At 45.0% G+C, this 25,863-nt stretch overlaps 1 protein-coding gene across 2 annotated transcripts in view; it reads right to left on the bottom strand.

Moving 5' to 3' along the window:
- Positions 1-25,863, bottom strand: part of GRIK4 (glutamate ionotropic receptor kainate type subunit 4) — a 489,165-nt gene that overhangs the window by 432,993 nt on the left and 30,309 nt on the right. Inside the window, exon 2 of one of the 2 annotated variants that reach the window (XM_040325544.1) lies at positions 7,737-7,806. The exons of the other annotated variant lie outside the window; for it this stretch is intronic. The gene's annotated coding sequence lies outside the window, so the exon portion shown is untranslated. The remainder of the gene's footprint in view (positions 1-7,736; positions 7,807-25,863) is intronic. 2 annotated transcript variants of the gene reach the window in all.

Raw genomic sequence — 25,863 nt, 5'->3', positions numbered from 1 at the left:
GAGACCGGCTTTCTAGCCTTAATCAGGGTAGAGATTACCTGCCTAGACAAACCTCTACCCCTGAGAATCAGGGATTCAGCCGCCAGGCCGTCAAATTTAGACGCCGTAATGCAGGGTGGAGGATCGGGCCTTGCGAGAGTAGGTCTGGTCGTAGAGGAAGAGTCCAAGGGTCTCCCACTGCCATTTTCAGGACTAGTGAGTACCACGCCCTCCGGGGTCAAGCTGGAGCTACCAGGATGACTGGCCTGTGCTCTACTCTGATCCTGCGCAACAGGCGGGGTAGTAACTGTAGCGGGGAAAAGGCATACAGAAGCTTGAACTGATGCCAAGGGCAAACCAACGCATCGGTTCCGCAGGCCATAGGGTCCCTTGTCCAGGACATGAACCTGTCTAGCTTCTTGTTGAATCTCGATGCCATGACATCCACGTCTGGCACTCCCCACCTCTGGCAGATTGTCTGAAAGACCTAGGGATAAGGAGACCATTCCCCTGGCGACAGAGTTTGGCGACTTAGGAAGTCCGCCTGCAGGTTGTCCACTCCGGGAATGAATATCGCTGATATGCAAGGTACATGAGCCTCTGCCCACAGGAAAATCAAGCTCACCTCTCTCTGAGCGGCCTGACTCTTGGTTCCCCCTTGGTGGTTTATATACGCCACAGCTGTGGCATTGTCTGATTGTATTATCACCGGGGACCCCTGCAATTTGGCTGTCCAAGCCCAGAGGGCTAGCCGAGCAGCTCTGAGCTCCAAGATATTGATGGGCAACTGCCTCTCCGCCTCTGCCCAAGTACCTTGGCGAGTGTGACCATCCAAGAACGCTCCCCAGCCTCTCAGGCTGGCATCTGTGGTCACTATCTTCCAGGCTACTGGGCTGAAAGATTTTCCCTTCAGCAGATTCTGAGGGTTTAACCACCAGCACAGACTTTGCCAGACTCTTGATGATAGTGGCAAAGGAAATTCCAAGGCCTGTGCTCTCTTGCTCCATGCTGTCAGAATGGCTGCTTGTAGGATGCGAGTGTGGCTCTGAGCGTAAGGTACCGCCTCGAACGTGGCCACTAGCTTGCCTAGTAATCGCATACATAGGCGAATAGTTGGTTCTCTTTTGCTTAGAACCAGATGTATCAATTCCTTGATAGCTTCGACTTTTACCAGAGGCAGGAACACCTTTTGCCGTTCCGTGTCTAACCTCATGCCGAGATATTCCAACTGCTTTGTGGGTTGAAATGCTGATTTTTCTCGGTTTAGGACCCAACCAAACCTCTCGAGGTACTGAACCGCGAGGGCCACTGCTCGCTCCAGGCAAGGAGGCGAATGATCTATGATTAGGAGGTCGTCCAAGTAGGCTAGGACCGTGACCCCTTGGATCCTTAGATTGGCTAGAATTGGAGCTAGGACATTTGTGAACACCCGGGGGGGCCGTAGCCAGCTCGAAATGGGCGGGCCACAAATTGAAAATGATGCTGAGCCACCGTGAAGCGTAAAAATCTTTGATGTGGCTGAAAGATCGGTACATGAAGGTAAGCATCTAAGGCTAGAAAGCCGGTCTCCAGAGTAATTTGATCCCGAGCCTTTGGGAGCCATGGTACAATACCAAGGTACCCCTGCTTACAACAACTGACTGTTGTAGCTAGGAGAAAAAATCTATGTGGTTTAGGGAACAGCAGAGACTACTAATGTCCAAAAACCTGGTGGGGAGCCCAATATGTTTTTTTTTTTTTTTTTTTTTTAACATTTTTTTTTTTCTTTCGGATCTTGTCCGCCTTTTTTTTTTTTTTTAAAACAATACTGTCCCCCCACAAAAAAAGTCTAGTATCCACCTGCTGCCATGAAAGGGATTTTAGGCTAGACAGAAATAGCTAGTTCTGACTCCAGAACTGCAATACTCCCTTGCGCCACTGTGCATCAACAGCAGCGCTGCCGCTCTGTGTCCTCCTCTTCAGAGCTCAGTAACAGACTGAGCTGTATAGCACAGAGGAAGGGACGCCCCTTCCTCCTAAGACATGACGTTCCCGCCCCCCCCCCCCCTCCGCAACGGCGCAAACATTTTTGTATCCTCGCGCATGCGCGCACGTGTTACGGGGGGGCCATGCTGGAAGCCACCACGGCGCCCTGCTGCGGGACCCGACCGGAGGAGAGCAAGCACCGCACGGCACGCAGGCAGGTAAGAGCCCTAGGTAGGTCCTAGACACCTCCCTAGCTCTGGGTAAGGTATAGGCACACAGCCCCCCTATCCCCAACCTAGCGCGCAGCCAGATAGTACCTGCAACATAGACCAGGGAAATCAAACATTTGGGGAGTACAAACACAGACCATCCTGTCTATATACCGACATGGTGGTTCCAGACTGCCAATGCAGGAGCATACTCAGGCTAACTCCCCCAAAGATTTCCCCTAGAGAGCCTGCTGTCGAACCAAGTCCCGCAGGCCCCCCTCTTACCTGCTCCATGCCGCAGGACATTGCATAGCAAGTGGTCCAATCTTCCCCCATCTCCGTGGGTGGCGTACTAGAGCTTCAGGCCCTGGGGTCCTGGAAGGAACCCACTGTCCTGGACCTATACAGCACCCTGGCAAACAGGTTTCTTTAGGCACTAAAAAAGGCTCTAAGTCCTGGGCCCAGGGTCCAGCTCTCTGAAAGAGAAGCATTATAGGCAAAAACCCCTCGGTTTGGGGTCGGGGTACTGTCCACTTTGGCTCTGAGGCACCTTGGACAGATCCGGTTAGCCTGCCTTAATCCCAAGGATGTGGAGGCAAAGCTATTCCATGACCAACACCTATAACACTGGCGAAAAAACTGAGGTACTCCTCCTATGGGAGGGGGTTATATAGGGAGGGGACTTCCTGTTTGAGATTGCCAGTGTCCATCACCTGAAGGTACTCCATATAACCCACACAGTAATGAATATGCCGCTCTGTGTCCCGTGATGTACAAGAAAGAAAAGGAATTTTTCTCATCATGAAAAACGGTCGTGTGTACGCGGCATTAGGGATTACACTACAGTCAAACGCTCTTGCAACATAATTTTATTCTGGAAAACCTCACCCTACTTCACCAAAGAACTTTCACACCCGAGGGGTTCCACAAGTTACTTTGGCACCAAAGTGAGAGATCAGACTTGAATGACATTGCCAGATATATGGTACACGGGAGCTCATTAACACTACCCTCTCAAGGTTTGACGACTATCCAGAGAGCTACAGGGCCTGGAGCTGCTATTGCAAATCTCAACCTAACTACCAAGGAGGAACTAGATTTGCTGGGGCCAGGATCTGCAGATCGTGTTAAAAGACTGAGAACAGTGCATGTTGACCACCCAGATGCAGGTCTTGTTGCTGCATGGGCAAGACTTGAGCAAGCCTATGGCAGCTCTGAAGCCATAGAGAGCGCTCTATTCAAAAGACTGCAAAACTTCCCAAAAATAGGGAACAAAGACTATCACAAGCTTCTGACATCGGAGTGATCTTCTCATGGAGCTGGACCCCTACCAACGTTAGTTGAGCGTGACCAGATACCAGACGAAAAGGAAGAAATTCCTACTCCAGAGGCTGCATATCACCATCCTCACTTAAGGCACCTTGTTAATGAGATTCCTGCAATGGACATGTATGCTGAAATCTTGATCTTGCTAGGAAGAGACATTCTCAGAGTACATAAAGTACGCAAGCAGTGCAATGGACCTGATGATGACCCTTACGAACAAAAACTTGATCTAGGCTGGGTAATCGTGGGTGACATATGCTTGGATAGAATGCATAAAGTATCTGTACCGATTCATAATGGCAGATAAACAGAAAAGTAGTTTTTGATCAATATCACTCAGTAAGGTGAGCAAAACAGCACACATATAGCCAGATTCAGGTACCCGTGCCTATCTTTAGGCGGGCGTAGCGCATCTCATATACGCTACGCCGCCGTAAGTTAGAGAGGCAAGTACTGTATTCACAAAGAACTTGCGTCCTAAGTTACGGCGGCGTAGTGTAAATGGGCCGGCGTAAGCGCGTGTAATTCAAAGTAGGCTGTAGTGGGCGTGTTGTATGCTAATGAATTGTGACCTCACGTAAATGACGCGCCTAACGAACGGCGCATGCGCTGTCCGTGAACGTATCCCAGTGCGCATGCTCAAAATCACGTCGCAAATAGTCAATGCTTTCGACGTGAACGTAAACTACGCCCAGCCCCATTCTGAATTGACTTACGCAAACGACGTAAACGACGTGAAATTTGGCGGCTGTCCCGACGTCCATACTTAATATTGGCTGCGCCATCTTTTTGGTGGTTTATCTTTACGCATGCGTACGTTCGTGAATAGGCGTATCTTGCTCATTTGCATATTCTCTGCGTAAATCACTGTTCATGTCCCTAGCGGCCAGCGTAAATATGCAGCTAAGATACGACGGCGTAGGAGACTTACGCCGGTCGTATCTTAGCAACAGAGAAGCGTATCTCAATTTGAGCATAAGCTTAAAGATACGACGGCGCGGATTCTGACTTAGGACGGCGTATCTACTGATACGCCGTTGTAAGTCTTTATGAATCTGCCTAATACCTAAGTTACCAGCAAATAAAAAAAAATGTATACAAATTTCCCAAACACAAGCAGATTTCTCAAGCCAAATCATACTGTATATATTGAAGCATACCTCTATCTTCTACCTTAATTGAATAGACACGTCAGTGTCTGTTGGCCTTGAAAGGCAATGATGGCACGTCTAAAACAATCTTACTCTGTCACTAAATAGACACCTCATTCTGGCAGTTCCAATGCATATAACTAGCCATATCAAGCACCATAAATTATTGTAATTGTTTGTAGACATATCCTAAAATATCAGAGTATCTCTGTGACCAATGAGTGACTATTCTCCTGCCACCCATATGCTGTATCCAAATATTGGCTGTTAAAAGATGGTTCTTTTATAGGTAAAAATAGTCAATCTTTAATTTACTGCTAATATTTTCTAATTAATTCAATATCTCCACAAGAAATAATAACTTAGAGATGCACACATTATTACTCATCATTTACAACTGTATACATTTGGTTCAATAGCATTGCTTGTAAATGATGAGTAATAACGTGTGCATCTCTAAGTTATTATTTCTTGTGGAGATATTGAATTAATTAGAAAATGTTAGCAGTAAATTAAAGATTGACTATTTTTACCTATAAACAAACCATCTTTTAATTATAAATATCCCAAAATAAAATGCTTTTAACACCACTTCAGCCCCGAACCATTTGGCTGGCAAAAGATCAGAGCACTTTTTGCGATTCGGCACTGCGACGCTTTAACTGACAATTGCGCGGTCGTGCGACGTGGCTCCCAAACAAAATTGATGTCCTTTTTCCCCACAAATAGAGCTTTCTTTTGGTGGTATTTGGTCACCTCTGCGGTTTTTATTTTTTGCACTATAAACAAAAGAAGAGCGACAATTTTGAAAACAAAGCAATATTTTTTACTTTTTGCTATAATAAATATCTCCAAAAAATATATATATATAAAAAAAAATCCTCAGTTTAGGCCGATACGTATTCTTCTAAAAAATGTTGGTAAAAAAATTTGCAATAAGCGTTTATTGATTGGTTTGCACAAAAGTTATAGCATCTACAAAATATGGGATCATTTTATGGCATTTTTATAAAAAATATGTTTACCAGTAATGGCGGCGATCAGTGATTTTTATCGTGACTGCGACATTATGGCGGACACTTCGGACACTTTTGGTGCTATTTTGAGACCATTCACATAGAGATCTGTGCTATAAATATGCACTTATTACTGTGTAAATGTGACTGACAGTGAAGGGGTTAACCAGGAGGGGTGCTGAAGTGGTTAAAAGTGTCCTAGGGATGTGTTCTAACTGTAGGGGGCGGGGCTACATGTGACATGACACTGATGACATTACAGGGAGCTGTGATCAGTGTCCCGTCACTAGGAAGAATGGGGAAATGTTTGTTTACATTAGCATTTCCCCATTCTTCCTCTCAGTGAGATGACCGCGGGTATCCCGATTACACTCGTGGAGCTCGCGGCGGGCGTGCGCCCACAATGTCGCTTCTTAAAGGCGACATACAGGTACGTTAATATGCCTGTACGTGCCATTCTGTCTACATATATCGGCGTGAGCCGGTCGGCAAGCGGTTAAAATCATTTTAAAAAGTTATGTTATTGTGGTCAGTGTTGGTGCTGTGGCACAGTAATACCATATCTGACCATTTTTAGGGCTGACATTTTTCAACCTAAAAACACAAATATTCCAGCTGCCATATTTGTAATAATATTCCTTTGTATGTAAAGTTTAAAGCACAGTTGGAAAGATGAAACGCCACAGCACTTGTCTAATAAATCTTTCAGTTTGGTGAAAGATATGCAGTTTGAAAGTATATTCATTTAGAAAAGTAGCACAGAGTATGGTTAATAATTGTGTTTGAAGAAAGAAATCTGGAATGTATCTTTCTCGAAAACCACATGACAAAAAAAAATGACAGCCAGGCATTTAACAATTTTAAATTGCAAGTACTTCATTTTTTTCATTTAGTAGTACACTAAATAAGCTATACACTGACACATTTCACATTTATGACAAATAATTATAACAGACTGTACATTTTAAAGATCAAAATACTGTTGCAATCAATTCCTGCATCTCTGCAAGTGAGGTATTCCTTTTTGAGGTTTGCAGTTGTAGTATAATAAAAGTGAATTTGCACACTCTTAGGCCCCATGCACACGAGAAGCAAATGCAAACACATGTAAACTCAAGTTTTCAAAGGCAAAAACCGGCGTTTAAAACGCCCGTTTTTGCCGCGAATTTCGTGGCATTTTACCGCGTTTGCAGCTATCAGCGTTCATAACAAAGACATTGTAGACCCTCCCAAAGCTTTGAAACGCAAAAACAATTGCGTCTGAACCCAAAATTTTTAGTCTGAAAAAATGAGCCTAAACCCAACTGCTTTAAAACGCAAAAAAACGTGAATGTGTGCATGGACACATAGGATAACATTAAATGTGTTCAGGGGCAGTTGAAAAAAATGCCCAAATGCCTCTGAACTCGAGTTTACCAGCGTCTCGTGTGCATGGGGCCTAAGGCCCTATGCACATGAGAAGCAATTACAAACACCTCTAAACTCACGTTTTCAAAGGCAAAAACCGGCGTTTAAAACACCCGTTTTTGCCGCGAATTGCGCAGCGTTTTGCCGCGATTAGCTGCGTTTTACCGCGTTTGCGGCTGTCAGCGCTTATCTCAAAGACATTGTAGACCCTCCCAAAGTTTAAAACGCAAAAATAAAACGCTTCTGGACCCAAAATTTTGCGTCTGAAAAAAAGGACATAAACCCAACTGCTTTAAAACGCCAAAAAACGTGATTGTGTGCATGGACACATAGGATAACATTAAATGTGTTCAGGGGCAGTTGAAAAAAATACCCAAATTCCTCTGAACTCGAGTTTAGCAGCGTCTCGTGTGCATGGGGCCTAACAAAAGGGAGAAAACAGAAGGTAAGTAAGGTAAGCAGCGGGCAGTCTAAAGAACATGTTACTTTGCCCTTCATGGAGAAAGCACAAACTTACCATGTATTATTGAGTATTGCCATTAGTCCCTTTGTTTTTGAAAGCAAGGCATTAACATGAACTTGTGGTCATGTTGAAGGCAATTTAGTGCCTGCAGATATATTCAAAAATGTTGTGGAAACCCAGAAACCCAGCAACTTTAACATACAAAAAGCAATATCAGTACCTTAACTATACTTAGCCAATTCCGTCACACGTATAGATTTATCAACCTGAAGCAGTCATAATGATGAAAACTGTAATGTAAAAAAAGAGATAGGACAATAAGACAAATGTTGTACATTTAAAGGGGTTGTAAACGTTCATCTTTTATTTTCTAATATGGTTCCTTTAAGCTAGTGCATTGTTGGTTCACTTACCTTTTTCTTTCGATTTCCCTTCTAAATTGTGTTTTCTTTGTTTGAATTTCTCACTTCCTGTTTCTCCTTAGTAAGCTTTCCACCATCATCCGAGCGGTGGAAAGTCATTTAGAACAGCTTACTGAACAGCTTACTGAGGAGGAACAGGAAGTGAGAAATTCAGACAAAGAAAACAAACATTTAGAAGGGAAATTGAAGGAAAAGGTAAGTGAACCAACAATGCACTAGCTTAAAGGAACCTATTTAGAAAATAAAAAACAAACCTTTACAACCCCTTTAAGTATCCTACATACTATCAAGTCTGTCATCAATGTACTAAATATTTACAAATCAAACATCAGTTTTGGTTCCCTGTTTTATGCACTCGTTCTCATTACTATTTAATACTTTACATTATATATAGAGGTCGACCGATATGGGTTTTTCTCTGGCCGATGCCGATATTTGGAAATCGGGGCGGCTGATGGCCGATATATGATGCCGATTTTTGCGGTCGATATTTTAGGCTGATTTTTCTTATTTTTTCCCCCTTCATCTCATAAAATCTAACGGTTAAAAAATATAAAAGGGTGATGCCAGACATCGCATGTGATTCGCACCACATTGAAGTGCACATCACATGCAATGTCTGTGCGATGCAATTTCAGCCATACAAACTGTATGGCTGAAATCGCATTGCATTCGCACCAAAATGGTGCAGGACCCTTTATTTGGTCCGCACTGGAATCGGATCGGATGGGTGTTCACACCCATCCAATCCGATCCCTGCACCATGTCATCGTTTGCACTGCGATCTGGAAACTGATCTGGGGGCATTAGCTTTACATTGACACCTGCAGTGGTTTTCAGATCTCAGTGTGAACCACTGTGCGATTCAGGTGCGATGTGGGACCCACACTGAATTTGCACAGTTCTCGCATCGCACTAGTGTGAACCGGGCCTAAATCTGACTGCCCATAGAGTAGAGTGGGGCTGTGTCTGTGTTTGCTCAGCAGAAACTGAGCAGACATGGGCTTGTCATCTGCCTGCACTCAGCAGACAGATACCCCACTGAGTAAAACCCACCCTGTGTCTTCTGTTTTATCCCCATCAGCTTTGCTCTGTCCCCTTCTGCCCCCCTCCCTTTTCACTTGCTTTGTCCCCCAAATATTCCTCATGAGTTTACCTCTCTAGTCTAAAGAGTCCCCATGGTGTACATGCAGCAGCTGCAGGCTGCATAATCAGAACAGACAGCCACATAGAATGAAGCATCTAATCTATGTCCTACCTTCCACTGAGGATTCTCATACATGCCATGCCATTCCAGAACCTGTAACTGATGGCCCCGCCCCCTGGTATCACTCGGCCCCTCCCTCTGGTTTTACTCTTCCCTGGCTCTCCCTCATCTCACTCGCCGCCCGATAGTCTGTGCAGGACTGAAGGTGGGATAGGATTGGTCATAGGGTGGGCGGGAGGGAGAGAAGGGAGGGGTTCAAAAACGAGTGGCCATCATCTATCTTGCAGCTTACTGGGAGAGAGGAGGAGAAGGAGGGGCTGGGGGAGCAGAAAGAAGTTTGTGAGAGGCAGCGTCTGAAATTCACAGTGCCCAGGGCTGTGCTGCTTCTCACTGTGCGCGCTGTGTCAGCTGTGCTGAGCGAGGTACATATGAGATCCGCGCGCGCCTCTATGCTAATCGGCCTAATTAACATAATAATCGGCCGATGCCGATTTCCTAAAAAAGCCCAAATATCGGCCGGCCGATATATCGGTCAACCTCCAATTATATACTGTAGGTAGAAAGAGAACACAACTCGTGCAGATGATGTCACATTCTATATCTCCCATATTAACAGAGCCCATTATTTCTCAATTACAATGAGATGTTTCATTTTGAATATCCCATCTATAAATTCCAAATTTTAGGAACCTTGTTTAAACATTTCCTGTGTTATAATTGTGTATATTTTCGAATAGGATTAAAGTATTCATTTGTTCTACTACTGCAAGATTGTCATAGAAGAGATTGACACCCTGCGTAGGATTACATATTTGCTAGCTATAAAAATATGTTTTGCTCAGGAATATTCTATAATAGTGATGTACTTTTTTTCCTGTCATGATTCCAAAAATATATAGAACACTAAAGATAGCTGCAAATCTAAAATGGTCTAATATGGACCTTGTTCAGTTTTGTTTGAGGCACACTGCGTTCTTGATGGCTTAGGTCACACTCTCTACTCTTAGTCATCTGTGATGGTCTATATATCCCCTCCACTGACTGCCTTCTCTTTTTGTAGCCAACATATCTACTAAAGAAACCTGCCTGTGACACAATGTACTAAGTCTTGTACAAGACAAAAGGATCACCTGTGAACAAGTGATGTCAGGTCACAAGCTCGCTGCTCTTTTTTTTTATTTTGTTTGTTATATGAGTACCTTAAAGCTGTAACCCCAATAAATTACGCAGTGTTTACATACTTCACTATTTGGGTCCCCCTTTACTTTTTACTTCATGCTCATGGATTTGGGAGACTGACCACTGCTACTGAGGTACATAGAGGCAATATAGCACTGTATATGAGGATCGTATATATCGGGTTACCAAGGCACATTAGGACACAAACCTCATCGACATTTCCATAGACACCATTGTACATGAAGAATACTAGGCGATAGCCACTGCCAGATCCCGGATTCACTAATCATCACTATTTACATCACGCTGTTACTTTACAGATGTTTATACACTGAAGAGGATTCACATCCCTTTTTCACTGAAAGACTATCTGCACAGATTGTCACTTGGAGCACAGCACTATATTTATTGCACTTTACCTATAAAGTTTTTTCTGGATACCTATGTGCACTGTACTCCAATGGCCTCCACAGTCACCAGATCTCAATCCAATAGAGCACATTTGGGATGTGGTGGAATGGGAGATTTGCATCATGAATGTGCAGCCGACAAATCTGCAGCAACTGCGAGATGCTATTATGTCAATATGGACTAAAATCTCTTAGCAATGTTTCCAACACCTTGTTGAACCTATGCCATGAAGAATTAAGGCAGTTCTTAAGGCAAAAGGGGGTCCAACTTGGTACTAGCAAGGTGTACCTAATAAAATGACCAGTGAGAGTATATAGTATGTAACAGTTTCTTTCTTCCCTTTTCAATGGTTGAGTAATCAACCTTTGCAACCAGTGACATCACCTAGCCCCATTCAGTTTTATGGCCTCGATAATCCAGCCATGTGCACAAAGAGAAAGGGATAGTGGCTGACATCATTGCCCAAATACAGCCATGTGGATATGGAAATTGGGGGAAACCCCCATGTACTTTTTACATTTTTTTGTGTTTTTTTTGCCCCTTGATAGCCATACTGGTCCCTCTTCAATGATAAGGGTCTGATATGTATCTTTAGGGAGGGAGCCACACGTTTTTCTTTTTGTGGCCTAAAATAAATTGGAAGTTTGTATATTACCCACTTATTTGTCCTAGTTGTAAGTGGCGGTAGCTTGCAAACGCCTACTAAAATGAGCCTTAAATTGGAGTTTCACCCAAAAGTATGTCCCCTCCCCCCTCTGGTGCCACATTTGGCACCTTTGGGGAAGAGGATACCTGTCTTTAACAGGTATCCTGTTCCCACTTCCGAGAGTCACAGCCACGGCTATTGACATCACCGGGTGCTCCCTACTCCTCCCCCTGTCGCCGGGCCAGTAGGAGAGAGGAGTGGAGCCTCGCGCATGTGCAGTAGATTTCCCGGCATGAAGCCGCAAGGTTACACTGCCGGGTTCCCTTTCCCACAATGGCAGTGGCAGCCCCCGACAGCTGATGGAAACATTAGCTGCGGTGCCAACATTGCTGGACTCCAGGACAGGTAAGTGTCCTATTATTAAAAGCCAGCAGCTGCAGTATGTGCCTTTAATTTTTGCAGCGATGGGCGGACCTCCGCTTTAAGAGTGTACTATATATTTTTGAGTCAGGTGAGCCTATTTTATTTAAACAATAGACCAGAATTTTGTCAGTGATTCTAGCTGAAAAGATTAACAAAGGACATAACATTTTCACCAAAGGATCATAGACGGCATTCTATATGCATAGCCATTAAAACTGGTGAATGGTCAGGACTAGCTTAACCGTTTCCTGACCGGCTCATGTCGATATACTGCGGCAGAATGGCACCACTGGGTGACACCCTGTATGGGTACGTAGTTTAGGAGCACAAATGCCAACACGGGGATTTGTGTGTGTAAACAAACAAATGCTTGTTCTGTCAGAAGAGAGGAGACATAATGTATCATTTGATCCTTATAAGTCTCCTTCCCAGTCAGTCACATCCCCATACAGTTAGAAACACTAACGAGGGAACACATTTAACCCCTTGATTACCCCCTAGTGTTAACCCCTTCCCTGCCAGTGACATTTACACAGTAATCAGTGCATTTTTATAGTTTTGATCACTGTATAAATGTCAATGGTCCCAAAAATGTGTAAAAAATTTCTGATTTGTCCACCGCAATGTCACAGCCTCAATAAAAATCGCAAATTGCCACCATTACTAGTAAAACAAATAAATAATAAAAATGGCATAAATCGATCCCCTATTTTGTAGACACTATGAGCTAGATTCACCATTGCTTTACGTCAGCGTATCTATAGATACGCCGCGTAAGTTGAAAGATGCGCCGTCGTATCTATGCGTGCCATTCTGGGAGCTAGATACGCCTGAATTATAGCTTCCTCCGACCGACGTAAGTGTTAGTACGCCGTCGTATCTAGGGTGCATATTTACGCTGGCCGCTAGGGGCGCTTCCGTAGATTTACATGTAGAATATGTAAATGACCTAGATACGCCGATTCACAAACGTACTTGCGCCCGCTACGCCGTTTACGTAAGGCTTACGTCCGGCGTAACGTTACCCCTGCTATATGAGGCGTAGCCAATGTTAAGGTATGGACGTCGGAACAGCCGTCAAAATTTACGTTGTTAACGTAAGTGGTACGTGAATGGGGCTGTGCGTAGGTTATGTTCACGTCGAAAGCATTGAGCCGACGTTTCTTAGGGAGTATTTGCGACGTGATTCTGAGCATGCGCGCGCATGCGCCGTACGAACGGCCATTCATTTACATGGGGTCACGGCTAATTTCCATGGAGCACGCCCCCTACCTGCCTATTTTGAATTAGGCGGGCTTACGCCGGCCTATTTACACTACGCCGGCGCAACGTACAGCGCCAGATCTTTCTGAATACTGGCCTGGGCTCCCTATTTTACGTCAGCGTAGCGCATATGAGATGCGCTACGCCGGCCAAAATACACGCCGAGCTACGTGAATCTAGCTCTATAACTTTTGCGCAAACCCATCAATATACGCTTATTGCCATTTTTTTTAACCAAAAGTATGTAGAACAATATATATTGGCCTAAACTGATTTTAATTGTGGATATTTATTATAGCAAAAAGCAAAAAAATTGTTTTTTTTTTTTCAATAATTTTTTTTAATAGCGCAAAAAAATTAAACCACAGAGGTGATCAAATACTACCAAAAGAAAGCTCTATTTGTGGGAACACTGAAAAAAATTAGTTGGGGTACAGTATCGCATGACCACGCAATTATCAGTTAAGGTGACACAGTACCAAATTGTAAAAAGTGCTCTGGTCAGAAAGGGGATAAAATCTTCCGGGGCTTTAGACGCAATGGTATGATTTTTGTGCAACAAAAAGCTGGTGTGTATTGGATATATGAAATATTCAATGCTGTTATAACTAGCTGTCTATTCATCCCATTTCTGTCAGCTCTGCTTTCCTGGGATTAAAGCAGAGTTCCAGGCAAAAATACAAGTAGGCCTTGAACAAGTCCACCCCTATCCCCCCCCCCACCCCACCCCCCTCATTTTTGGATATCATTTTTTTTTTTTCTATTTGTTTTGTACCTTTTCTTGTCTTTTTTAGGTGTACTTCTGCCCTAATCTCGCTATGGGAGGTACGTCATTTCAGGGGTGTTCAAATCCCCCCAGGGTAAAAATAAAATGCATGGTGTCCCTGCTCTGCAGCCGCACATGGCACCAGCGAGTGTATTCAGACTTACCACTGCTCAGACTGCTGTGTTGCTGCTGGCATTCTGCTGTTCATACTAGCTAATCGTGAGTCAGTGAGAGACTGTCTGTGATTCTGTGTGGCAACTAGCAAAGTTAGTGATTAAAGCGGAGCTCCACCCTAAAGTGGAACTCACGCTGATCGGCACCCGCCCCCCCTCCGGTATCACATTTGACACCTTTCAGGGGGGAGGGGGGTGCAGATACCTGTCTAAAGACAGGTATTTGCACCCACTTCCGGCCACACGCTACGGGCAAAAGACGGGTTTTTCTGACTTCCCGTCTGTCGCCCGTTGTGTGCTGGGAACACTCGGCTCCCAGCACACAGCGTGTGAGCCAATCGGCGAGCACAGCGCGACTCGCGCCGTAGGAAACCGGGTAGTGAAGCCGGATTGCTTCACTTCCTGGTTCCCTCACTGAGGATGGCGGGGGGAGCAGCAGAGAGACGAGCGATCGCTCATCCTCTCCTGCGGACGGCGCTGGACTCCAGGACAGGTAAGTGTCCTAATATTAAAAGTCAGCAGCTGCAGTATTTGTAGCTGCTGGCTTTTAATATTTTTTTATACTGGCACATCCGCTTTAAGGTGGCTGGGCTAAATTTTTCATTGATTGTGTTACTGACAGCTTACTGAGGCTAAGCTGAGTTTTCAATTGCTTGTTTTACTGACTGTCGCAAGCTTGTTGTGGTGCTCACAGGCTTATTGATTCAGCATTTGGCACCACAACATGTCTGCCAATTCCAGAGCTAGGCTGAACTTTCTGCTGCCCTCAGTGGCATGTTTTACCCTTGGTTCATATTTGTGGTGCTGGAAACACATTGCAATCACACTGTGTTTTTGATCTGCTGCAGGTGTCAATTCAAAGTTCACAACTCCCCAAAAGAAGGTCGCAAACGCAGTATTTGTCTGAACCAGATCGCATGGTTGGTCAAAAAAAAGTGTCTGCATTTCTTTGGTGCGATTCAGCCCATTCAAAATGAATGGGCTCAAATTACACCACACAGAATGGCATGTGAATAGCACAGGAATACAGTGTAGTTCCTGTGCGATTCACATGCAAACTATAGTGTGAAACCAGGCTTACAGTGTTGATTGCAGTGCAATTAAGGCCTATTCATTTTGAATGGACTCAAATCGCACCAAAGTCATGCATGCACCAATTTAGGAACCGCATTGCAACAGGTTCACATGGTCGTTTTGTGAATGCGATCTGGTGCAGGCAAACACACTGGCCCGGATTCACGTAGAGCGGCGCATCTTTAGACCGGTGTAGCGCATCTCATATGCACTACGCCGACGTAAATCAGTGAGGCAAGAACAGTATTCACAAAGCACTTGCGCCGGCGTAACGTAAATTGGCCAGCGTAAGCCCGCCTAATTCAAAGTAGGAAGGTAGTGGGCGTGATCTATTAAAATGAAGCGTGACCCCATGTAAATGAAGGGCCGAACGAACGGTGCATGCACGCGCATGCTCAGAATCACGTCGCATATACTCCCTAAGATACGACGGCTCAATGCCTACGACGTGAACGTAACCTACGCCCAGCCCCATTCAAGTACCACTTACGTAAACTACGTAAAATACGACGGCTGTTCCGACGTCCATACCTTTGCATGGGCTGCGCCTCCTATATGGTGGTTTAACTTTACGCCGGACGTACGCCTTACGTAAACGGCGTAGATTACTGCGACGGGCGTAAATACGTTCGTGAATCGGCGTATCTTGCTCATTTACATATTCAACGCGTAAATCAATGGAAGCACCCCTTGCGGCCAGCGTAAATATACGCCCAAGATACGACGGCGTAGGAGACTTACATCGGTCGGATGAGGCCAAAATTCAGGTGTATCTTCTATTAAGAATTAGGCGCAGAGATACGACGGTGCATCCGTGTACTTACGCGGCGTATCAGTAGATACATCGGCGTAAGTCTTTCTGAATCCGGCCCACTCTGATTTGCAACCTTTGTTTGGGATGTCATTAACCACTTAAGACCCGGACCAAAATGCAGGTAAAAGACCAGGCCGCTTTTTGCGATTCGGCACTGCGTAGCTTTAACTGACAATTGCGCGGTCGTGCGACGTGGCTCCCAAACAAAATTGGCGTCCTTTTTTTCCCCACAAATAGAGCTTTCTTTTGGTGGTATTTGATCACCTCTGCGGTTTTTATTTTTTGCGCTATAAACAAAAAAAGAGCGACAATTTTGAAAAAAAATTATATTTTTTACTTTTTGCTATAATAAATATCCCCCAAAAAACATATATACATTTTTTTCCCCCTCAGTTTAGGCCGATACGTATTCTTCTACATATTCTTCTACCTATTTTTGGTAAAAAAAATCGCAATAAGCGTTTATCGATTGGTTTGCGCAAAATTTATAGCGTTTACAAAATAGGGGATAGTTTTATTGCATTTTTATTAATTTTTTTTTTTTACTACTAATGGCGGCGATCAGCGATTTTTTTCGTGACTGCGACATTATGGCGGACACTTCGGAAAATGTTGACACATTTTTGGACCATTGTCATTTTCACAGCAAAAAATGCATTTAAAATGAAAATGAGAGTTGCAGTTTGGGAGTTACCCACAAGGGGGCACTGAAGGGGTTATGTGTCACCTAGTGTGTGATTACAACTGTAGGGGGGTGTGGCTGTAGGTCTGACGTCATTGATTGTGTTTTTCCTAATACAGGGACGCACAATCGATGACAGTGCCACAGTGAAGAACGGGGAAGCCGTGTTTACATACGGCTCTGGTATACTCAAACACCAATACCATAAGTGTGAATATGAATATGCAGAAAAAATGAAAAAAAAAAAAAAAAAAAAAAAAATATTAAAAATTAAATACAATTCAAACAAACAGTCCAAAAGTCCATAAGTGTCAGAAGATGAGTGAATTAAACGAAAATAAATCTCCACCACGTGACAATCCACCAAAATTTTGAAGTGATCCCTCCACCGTTGTAGATGGCTACTCTCACCTTCATATATGGACCACTGAGTTAACAGATGGTCAGTAAAGCAAATCAAATAGGCAGGTCATGAACAGGAACCAGGCTGATGTATTAGATCCTCATAAGACAACCAAACCGCAAAGGACAGGTGCATGTAAAGAGATAATCACAGACTAAGTGCTTACTGTTGCAATGTGTGGATTTATTCTTTAAAAGAAGCAAAAGTCAGGCTACTCACATTTGGCCAGACAAAAAACGGCATGAAGTAACAATCTTTAGGAATGAACAGCAGATGAGCGACGTGATGTTTCAGGCTCCTAAACCACCGGACGCGTTACGTTATATCAACTTCCTCAGCGGGGCGGGGCTGAGGAAGTTGATATAACGTAACGCGTCCGGTGGTTTAGGAGCCTGAAACATCACGTCGCTCATCTGCTGTTCATTCCTAAAGATTGTTACTTCATGCCGTTTTTTGTCTGGCCAAATGTGAGTAGCCTGACTTTTGCTTCTTTTAAAGAATAAATCCACACATTGCAACAGTAAGCACTTAGTCTGTGATTATCTCTTTACATGCACCTGTCCTTTGCGGTTTGGTTGTCTTATGAGGATCTAATACATCAGCCTGGTTCCTGTTCATGACCTGCCTATTTGATTTGCTTTACTGACCATCTGTTAACTCAGTGGTCCATATATGAAGGTGAGAGTAGCCATCTACAACGGTGGAGGGATCACTTCAAAATTTTGGTGGATTGTCACGTGGTGGAGATTTATTTTCGTTTAATTCACTCATCTTCTGACACTTATGGACTTTTGGACTGTTTGTTTGAATTGTATTTAATTTTTAATATATTTTTTTTTTTTTTTTTTTCATTTTTTCTGCATATTCATATTCACACTTATGGTATTGGTGTTTGAGTATACCAGTATCATTTATATATTTGAGTTTTGCGCTGCACTTTTTCTATTTTATTTTTTACTTGTTTAGGATTTTTGCGAATTTCCCTTAGTGTTCAGCTGGCATTACCAGTGATCTGAACCCTGGGGGTCTGTATCACATAAATACACTTTAATATCATCATTTTTTGATCTATATATTTGCGCTGATTGCACCCTGTTTTTTATATATTTTTACATACGGCTCTCCCCGTTCTTCAGCTCTGGGGACCGATCGCTGGACTCTAGCGGCGATCGGGTCCGCGAGTCCCGCGGTCTCGTTCACAGAGCTTCGGACCGGGTCGCGGGAGCGCGCACAATCACAGGTACGTGATTGTGCCCAGCGGTGCCATTCTGCCGACGTATATCGTCGTTAGGCGGTCCTTAAGTGGTTAAGATAGCACTGACACCCACTGCAGATTGCAAGGGGGGTGTGATTTGAATGCGTTACATGAAATGTGTGTGGATTGAGGGTTTCCTGCATTCTAGTGTACCTAGGTGTATCTCCTAAGCAGTAGTGTGTTTTTCCTCTGCCAGGGCAGAAATATGTGCAATTACACACCTTCTCACGGCTGCTCAGATGTAAAACCTAGCTTAACCACTTGCCGCCCGCCTTATGCAAAAAGACGTCGGCAAAGTGTTTTCAATATCCTGAGTGGACGTCATATGACGTCCCCGGGGCACGCATCGCGGCGATCGTTGTCGCAGGGTGTCAGTCTGACACCCCGCAACACCGATCTAGGTAAAGAGTCTCCGACAGAGACTCTTTACCACGTGATCAGCCGTGTCCAATCACGGCTGATCACGATGTAAACAGGAAAAGCCGGTAATCGGCTTTTCCTCACTCGCGTCTGACAGGGGGGTTTGTGCTGATCGATTATCAGCACAGCCCCCTCGAGGATGCCCACACTGGACCACCAGGGATGCCACTGGACCACCAGGGATGCAAAACACAGGTATGCCACCCTAGACCACCAGGGATGACAATCACAAATAATGGATGACAATCAGTGCCCATAATGGATGCCAATCAGTGCCCACAATGGGCATCACTGATTGGCAGGCATTGTTTGGCACTGATTGGCATCCATTAGTACAACACATACATTACTGCCCCCTATCAGTGCCCATCCGTGCCACCTATCAGTGCCAATCCATGCTGCCTATCAGTGCCCATCCATGCCGTCTATCAGTGCCCATCTGTGCCGCTATCTGTGCCGCCTATCCGTGCCGCCTATCCATGCCCATCCATGCCGCCTATCCGTGCCTATCCATGCCGCCTATCCGTGCCTATCCGTGCCGCCTATCAGTGCCCATCCGTGCCGCCTATCAGTGCTGCATATTAGTACCCATCATCAGTGCCCATCAATGCCACCACATCAGTGCCACCTCATCGGTGCTCATCAGTGCCGCCTTATCAGTGCAGTACCATCAGTGCCCATCAGTGAAGGAGAAAACATACTTATTACAATGTTTTATAACAGAAACAAAAAAAACTATTTTTTTTCTAAATTTTCAGTATTACATTTCTTCATGTTAAAAAGTATAACATCAATGTTACATTTGTAACATACATACAACATAAAAACATTTTTCAAACAAGAATTTCCATCTTGACATGATACTAGTAATCATAGTGGGTTTTCTCAAGCACTGATTTTGAGGCCCACATATTTAGGGAACTTTGACTGCGAGGTCCATTCAGCCAGTGGGTATCCATTAATGATAGTATTTTTCCCAAATGCTGATTTTGAGGCCCACACAATCAGGGAACTTTAACTGCAAGGTCCATTCAGACAACATGAAGAAATAAAATATAAAGAATTTTAAATGTATTAGCAGTTTTATGGTTGCCATTAAAAATCCCGCCATAAGGGGCTTACAGTTTCTTATTCTAAGGGATGATGGCAACCACACCCTTAATCATGAAGGTAATCTTATTTCAAGAGTTATGAATATGTATGTATTTGATCCAACCAATCCCTGAGGTCCTTGTTCAGAGGTATGGTTTCAGGAGATGATAAATATTAGGAGCACCCTTACAGAGTGTTTTCTACCTCCTGGGCTTCTGTTTGAAGATAAATATTTTTAGGTAGATTCAGGTAGAGTTAGGCCGACTTATCAGTAGATAAGTCGACCTAACTCAGAATCTACGCCGGCGTATGTTTAAGCGTATGCTCAAACAGAGATACACTTAAACATATCTAAGATACGACGGCTTGCGCCGTCCTATCTTAGATTGCAATATTTAGGATGGCCGCTAGGTGGCGCTTCCATTGCGGTTGGTGTAGAATATGTAAATGAGAAGATACGCCGATTCACGAACGTACGCCCGGCCGACGCAGTACTTTTACGCCGTTTACGTAAGAGATAGGCCGCGTAAAGTTAGAGCTGGGCCCTAGTTGGAATAGTAATGTCAAGTATGGCCGCCGTTCCTGCGTCAAAATTCTATTTTTTTACGTTGTTTGCGTAAGTCGTCCGTGAATCTGGATTTACGTAGTTTACGTCCAAATCAATAGGCCCGTGCGGCGTACTTAGCCGCAATGCACACTGGGAAGTGTAGGCGCCCGGCGCATGCGCAGTAATAAAAAAACGCCAAAAACGTAAGGTCAAGCCTTAGTACCATTAAACACGCCCCCCTAACACACATTTGAATTTGGCGCCCTTACTTAACACCATGCTCGCTCGCTCGCATGAAGGTGTTGAGTTCTTGCGGGGAGGAGCCGAAACAGCCGCTGAGGGACCCCAGAAAACCATCCACCTAGGTGAGTATGAATGTTTTTTTTTTCAAAACCTGCACTTTCCTTTTAGGCTACCCCACTGAATGGATATCTGGAAGTAGTTTCTTTCCACACTTCAAAGACATGCTGTTAGGTTAATAGGATCCTGTCTAAATTGGCCCTGATGTGAATGTATAATATATATGGAAAGATAGTGTAAATTGTCAACACTATATAATTGTAGCTTCCCTGTCCTAAACAGGACTGCTAGTAAATTTAGTTGTGCTAGGTGGTAACTAGCCTGGCTAGTCATTGATCAAATGGGTTTCTCCTAATCTTGAGTTAAACTGTAATTTTTCTCTTTTGTCAATATCTGGCACTGTTACCTTTTGGCATTAGTATGCGAGATTAGAGGTCGACCGATATGGGTTTTTCTCTGGCCGATGCCGATATTTAGAAATCAGGGCGACCGATGGCCGATATATGCTGCCGATTTTTGCGGCTGATATTTTATGCCGTTTTTTTTTGGCAGGTGGCACTGGCTCGTGGCACTTACAGGTGACACTGGCAAGTGGCATTGAATGGCAGGCGGCACTAATTGGCACTGGCAGGTTGCACTGGATGGCACTAATTGGCACTGGAAAATGGCACTAGCAGATGGCACTGATTGGCAGGTGGCACTGGCAGGCACTAACAGGTGGCACTGGCAAGTGGTACTGGTTGGCACTGATTGGCAGGTGCCACTTATTGGCACTGGCAGGTGGCATTCATTGACACTGGCAGGTGGCACTGGATGGCATTGGCAGGTGGCACTGGATGGCACTAGATAGCATTGGCAGGTGGCACTGATTGGCAGATGGCACTGGCAGATGTCACTGATTGGAACGTGGCACTGGCAAGTGGCACTAACAGGTGACACTGGCAAGTGGCACTGGTTGGCAGGTGGCACTGGATGGCAATAGTTAGCACTGACAGATGGCACTGGTTGGCATTGGCAGGTGGCACTGAATGGCACTAGTTGGCATTGGCAGGTGGCACTGGATGGCACTAGCAGGTGGCACGGATTGACAGGTGGCACTGATTGACACTGGCACAAAAAAACGGTGTCACCCCCCCACCAACTATAGTCCCCCCTCAGTACTGACCCCCTCCCTCAGTACAGACCCCCTCCCTCAGTACAGACCCCCTCCATCAGTATAGACCCCCCTCCCTTAGTACAGACACCCCCTTAGTGCAGACACCCCCACCTCAGTACAGACCCCCCTCAGTTACAGACCCCCCAGTAATACACCCCCCCTCAGTACAGACACCCCCCCCCCTAAGTACAGACCCCACAGTACAGACACCCCCCCTCAGTATAGACACCCCCCTCAGTACTACAGACAAAAGCCCCCCTCAGTACAGACACCCCCCACTAGTAAAGACAGTAACCCCCCTCAGTGCAGACACCCCCCAGTAGTACAGACAGTAACCCCCCCTCAGTGCAGACACCCCCCAGTAGTACAGACAGTAACCCCTCAGTGCAGACCCCTCATCAGTATAACTCCCAGTCCCCCTTACAGACCTCAGACAGCGGTGTGTGTGTCCCTCGAGCGCGGGCTCCTCCTCCTCTGTGGGTGTAAACAGAGAGGAGGGCCGAAGCCGGGTGTACCAAGATGACCGTGGCTCCGGAGCTAGGCCGAAGCCGCGGCCTTTCCTAATGCTATGGCCACGGTGGCAATCTGCGGCCAATCCGAAAGGGTTGACACGTTCGGATCATGGATCAACAGTGATCCGTTGCACCACTATTGGGCAGGTTAAATAGCGGGCAGGTTAAATATCGGCCTAATTTGGATTAAAATCGGCCGATGACGATTTCTCCAAAATGGCCGAATATCGGCCGATATATCGGTCGACCTCTATGCGAGATTACAGTGAATTCAGGTTATGAGTAAATATGTTTTTCTTAGCCAATCAGCAGGAGTTTTTTGGTCGCTGAGGCTGCTGGGATAGACTATTTATTTGGAGAAAGTCAGGTGATCTGGGTTCTTACCACCCAGGCTGCAGCCTTGGAGGGTGTGTGTGGAGCAGCATCCAAGTTGTAGGCCTGGGGCCTAATCACATGTAAAGGGGCTCAGCCTGAGGGAAGCCCAATTGCTGCCAGGAGGCAAGGGAGAAGAAGTTGCCAGAGGGTCAACCACTCTTGTTGCCGGAGGCAAAAGTAAAGGGATGGAGTTCTGAAGGAGCACCAGAGGAGATTCTTCATCAGCCAGGGACTGTGAAGTAGCTGAGAAAGCTTCAGGAGAGAACTCATCCACGAAGTACAGAGGGTAGCTGTGAGTAAAGCTTGAAGGAGTACAGCAGGTAGCTATAAGTATAGCTTAGAGAGAAGTACACCGGGTAGCTGTGAGTAAAGCTTGAGGGATCCAGCGGGTAGCTGTGTGAGTCCGAGGAACCCAGCAAGTAGCTGTGGGTGAAGCTTGAAGAATACAGCGGGTAGCTGTGAGCGAAGTTTGGAGAGTCCAGCAGGTAGCTGTGAGCTAAGCTTGTGGGATACTGTGAGTAAAGTTGTTGCTATAGGAGACAGCCGTTGCTATGAAATACAGATTGCTGCATTCAGCTTAAAGGCCCTTTTCTGTATTGCTGTTTGCCTAGTTCTATTTTTGTCCTGTAAAACTCTCTTTGTTTATTTTTAAAAGTGACTGCTGCCATGTTTCCACCTTGCACTTCACTCACAATGCCTAGTAACCTGCACTTTGAGGAGGGATGTCAGCACTCTCTGACTCACCACCAGTACTCTGGAGGTCGGGAAGAGCACTACATAATTACGTTTAATAATTAAATAAATGTGTTACAGGAAAGCTGGGTAGAAGCCACTTCTGGACATTGTAAGAAGGATTAATTTCCCATCAATCAAGATATATTTGACTGCTATTAGGGGGTCAAGAGACATATTTATTAAAGCGGGGGTTCACCCTTAGAGGGCACTTTTCCCCCTTAGATTCCTGCTCGTTATTACTAGGGGAATCGGCTATTTATTTTAAAATATGTGCAGTACTTACCCGTTTACGAGACGCATCCTCTCCGTCGCTTCCGGGTATGGGCTTCGGGAATGGGCGTTCCTTCTTGATTGACAGGTTTCCGAGAGGCTTCCGACGGTCGCATCCATCGCGTCACGATTTTCCGAAAGAAGCCGAACGTCGGTGCGCAGGCGCAGTATAGAGCCGCACCGACGTTCGGCTTCTTTCGGCTACGAGTGACGCGATGGATGCGACCGTCGGAAGCCTCTCGGAAGAATGTCAATCAAGAAGGAACGCCCGCTCCCGAAGACCCATACCCGGAAGCGACGGAAGAAGATGCAGCTCGAAAACGGGTAAGTACTGCACATATTTTAATATAAATAGCCGATTCCCCTAGACCAAACGAGCAGGAAGCTAAGGGGAGATTTTTTTTTTTTTTTTAAATGGGTGAACTCCCGCTTTAAATAGAGATCCACCTAGTTTTAAGAAAGAATGGGACTTCTTTTACAGAAATTACCAAGCATCTGTTTTTAAAGGGCCTTGCTACTTCAAAATACCGGTCCTATTTTGTGTTAAATTGAATTTAGCAATAAAAGGAAAAAAGTCGAGGTAACTGGTGCCCAACACATTTTTCATCACACCAGGCAGCAAGGTCTGTCTGTTTGGTCTAGTCTGGGCACCGGTTTATTTTAAAACATCACTGTACAAGCTGCTCTCAATCCCAGAGCTATTTTAAAATTACAATGCTGTAATTTCCAGATGTCAGAAACAACTTCCAATCCTGCTAACAAATGCAGCATTTTTCTGCAGTATAAGATCACTGGAATGGTGGCGATCTCTTGCTGCAGAGGCATACAGGGATCCTTCGGGATCTCCCTATAATAAAACAATTACTTTGGGTACAATGACCAATTGTTTCTGTTTTATTTCTACCTGGAGTTCAAGTTTAATCACCAAAATCTAAAAGAAAATGTAAATGTAGGCTGTGACTACTAACCTCTTACTGAAAACACTAGTTTCTTGCCCATCTCTGGCACTAGAACCTGAGTCATGAATCATTAACAAGTCATGCTATTTCAGCCATCACTGGCACTCCCTGCTGCGCGCCCCAGGGTGTGCGCGAGAAGCGCAAGCACTGGAGGACATCAATAGACGCCCTCTCAAAACTAGCCAGCCAAGCTGTAGCCATCATTCCGTTAAAATGCGGTCGGCAAGTGGTTAAATAGGAAGTGTTCTTTTTCATGTAACTAATGTGAATTCATAGAAGCTATATACTATCTTTGTTGTAATAAAGAGAAATATGAAAATATGAACAGTGGTATTCACTATTTCTATGGGTGCACCGATACTGTACTCCTAAGTGGTGCGATTATACCTAAGTGGTGCGATTTGAGCCCATACAAAATGTATGGGCTCAAATCGCACTTCAAACAATTGCTTGCGATTTGAAGAGGAATGCGGTGTGATTTCTGTCCAAATAGCATGCAGTTTCCCCTACCACTCCTGTGTGATCCCAGTATAGAAACACAGGTAAGGACCATCTATCAAGTAGGGATGAGCTTCGACTCGAACACCGTATGTTTGGCAGTTCGTCGAAATACGAACGTTACGGGCCGTTCGCGCCAAATTCGAGTGGCGTGTCACGGCCCATAATTCACTGCGGCTTACTGGGTCTTGAGGATGGATCACTGGCCAGAGCTTGCACAGTACGCAATTGAGCTACTGGCTTGTCCTGTATCCAGCGTTCTTTCAGAACGCACATTCAGTGCTACTGGAGGCTTTGTAACCGGTCACAGGGTGTGCCTCTCCACCGACTCGGTCGATCGACTGACCTTCATAAAAATGAATCAGGATTGGATCACCACCAGCTACCAAGCACCTAATGCTTATGTAACTGAATAATTTTTTGGGAAATGTCAGATCCCTTCAAGACTGCCTATGCTGATGCTGAGTGACTATCCTGTTATGCTGAGTGACTATACTTTTCCTCCTCAATGATCATGCTGATAGCTTGTAAGAACATTTTTGGTTCTGGGCACTGCCACCAGTGCCTAAGGCCCAATTTTTCTTCCCCTGTTTAACAGGGGCGTGTAATTACAATTTTTGATGCAATACTTTGTAGCGGGCTCATTCCTGCACTCCAACTAGAGTATCTGTGAGGGGTTGCAGTGTTGTGGCACCAGCACCAGTGCCTAAGGCCCAATTTTTCTGCCCCTGTTTAACAGGGGCGTGTAATTACAATTTTTGATGC

The sequence above is a fragment of the Rana temporaria genome, chromosome 10 (genome assembly GCF_905171775.1).
Source record: "Rana temporaria chromosome 10, aRanTem1.1, whole genome shotgun sequence".
Classification (NCBI taxonomy): Eukaryota; Metazoa; Chordata; class Amphibia; order Anura; family Ranidae; genus Rana; species Rana temporaria.
This window is presented reverse-complemented; position numbering and strand designations above follow the sequence as displayed.